We start from the raw sequence: 2,411 nt of genomic DNA, 5'->3' as shown, positions 1-2,411 counted from the left end.
ATCTACCCCTTGAGTTTAAGATGGTAGCACAGTATGACGAACCGTGAATTGTACATTTTGTTTACATTAACCGGAACATGCGAGGATGCAGCTAATACAAGGAATTTGTATAATTGAAAGGTGTGATAGCTCCCGGGTGTAGGGACACGAAAAATTCAAAAAATTCTGAAAAATTGCGACATCAAATATGATCAAAGGTTTTACGTTCTTGCAAATTTTCATAACAAAATATCAAGTAGAGAGAGGTGTACACGTGAGTTTCTGATTTCAGTGCTAAAAGTGCTCAAAACTTTGAGCGCTGAAATCCTTTTCTTGTTTGGAGCTCCTCGAATGTTTTTTCTTCATGAAAACTTGCAAGCACCTACAAAGTTTGACTATATTTGATGTCGCAAAGTTTCAGATTTTTGTTTCATTTTTTTTTCTGTTTTTTAACTTACTGTTCATAGAGGGAGTCCCTGCACCCGGGAGTTGAAAAACTGGTCTCATTTGTATAATACACCATGTCAAACGGATCAAAATGGGTCTCTCCTCCACTAAAATGGTTCAAAATTATAGCATATGAGTTGAAAGTGAAGTGAGATTACATGTGCCCTCTACCCATATATAATACAGATTCCACAAAACCACTGTTCAGGCTTACATCTTATAGGCTCCGTAGGATTTGAACTATGAAGACGAACATTCCATGGTGGTAAATCATCGCACCCTCGTCAAAGAGGATGAGTTTGCTGTGTTTTGATCCTTTGTTTCGTCTTTTGGGCATATGAGATACAAGCACTCAGGTGGATGAGAATTTTGCTTCCTTGCATATCTCTTTTTTTTTTGCGGGAAGCTTCCGCACATGGCTGCTTAGGCTAGGGTCAGTTTATACTAGACTAAACGTTGGTGTGCTAGGGTGCTGATCCATCATGGATCGACCCGCATTGACCTCAATTGGTATTGGTTTTTATCTCACACCCTTTCAACCCCAACGGAAGGGGGAGTCATCATACTTGTGCCAATATAACTGATGGGATAGATCTAGCTTGTCGTATCTAGACTAATGCGAAGGAACAAAAAATAGATAAATATGCCATCATAAAACACGAAGACTCTCGAAATGACATTGTGATTGCATGCCCAATCGAATCGATTAACTACGGGAAGTGTAACAAGCAAACAAGGAACATCCCCTTAATTTGTTAGGACAGATGCAATCGAAGGGATGGAACCTTCTCCTACCCTCTAGGCATCGACCCTACCACCCGTGACTATCAGTAGCACCGGTGGAAAATGGATATGTGGATGCATTTTTTCTGAATCTTCATGCATATTTCTACATGTTATCCGGTTTATCTAACAAACTAAGTAGTAACGTTACAGATGTGTCAAAACAAATTCCAAATTACTAACTGCATGCATGTGTATATTATATATTATATATGATCCAACTTACGGGTGACGGAATAGAAATTGTATATAGAAGTACTTACAATTCTATCATATTTTGTATTTAAACAGAGAACCCAACGAACAATGAGCAAGGAGGGCCAAACATTGTGTAACGAACTCGAGAACGCCGTGAAGCAAAAGGCGGGACAACATCTGCATCATTAGTGGATTCTAACATAATAATGGTGCATGTCATCATACATAACTCTACCATGAATCAAAATGCATGCCATAGATATAGAACAAATAATCTAAGACAAATAGTACTGATGCATGCATGACAATATAATACAGTGTGTTCCATATAGCTAATATAGTGTATACATTTCTTGTCCTATATTCTACTCTTCATCATGTACCCTGGCATGTGCGCAACTTCGCGATGAGTATAATTAGTATGCATGAAACAGTGGAGAAAATAAATATAGAGTGGCCGCGAAGCAGTGGCATGCATAAAACACAGGCCATTGTCGATGTAATTCTTACGTATAAATGAATATATAATGACAATGTCGGAAGCATGTGTGCTTACTGCTTGTATATCAGTGTATCTGGGCATGGCCTGTAGTGCTTCTTGCTTGTTCGTGTTCAGGTTTGGAAATTTTCAGAGGGAAACAGTTGCCGTTTGAAATTCAAGCTGGCCCGCTGCGAACCAGCGGTGTGGCGCTGGCCTAGGTGCGCACAGCCGAGCTCGTTGGAGCGAAGGCCCGTGTAGAGTGGGAAGGAGCGACTGCTAAACCGGCCGGGTCACAAGGCACGCAATGTGTCTGGCCTATCAATGAACTGAACCGAGTTTGTAATTGCAGTTCTGACAGAGTTTGTTATTTCTGGATTCACATAAGTTCAGACGTACCCAAAAAGAAAACATAAGTTCAGAGGTTCCTTTTCTCAAAAAACATCAGACGTTGCAGACTACTCATCATATAAATCACCTAAATAAACACATCCTATAACTGTATCATAGTCATCATCCTTTTTCT

The 2,411-nt window shown here is 39.8% G+C and overlaps 1 protein-coding gene across 1 annotated transcript in view; it reads left to right on the top strand.

Annotated features, from left to right (window-relative positions):
* The window catches only part of LOC119270515 (protein IRON-RELATED TRANSCRIPTION FACTOR 2-like), a 21,706-nt gene that overhangs the window by 1,440 nt on the left and 17,855 nt on the right, over positions 1-2,411 (top strand). The window lies entirely within an intron of this gene.

Source organism: Triticum dicoccoides, chromosome 3A, assembly GCF_002162155.2.
Source record: "Triticum dicoccoides isolate Atlit2015 ecotype Zavitan chromosome 3A, WEW_v2.0, whole genome shotgun sequence".
Lineage (NCBI taxonomy): Eukaryota > Viridiplantae > Streptophyta > Magnoliopsida > Poales > Poaceae > Triticum > Triticum dicoccoides.
This window is presented reverse-complemented; position numbering and strand designations above follow the sequence as displayed.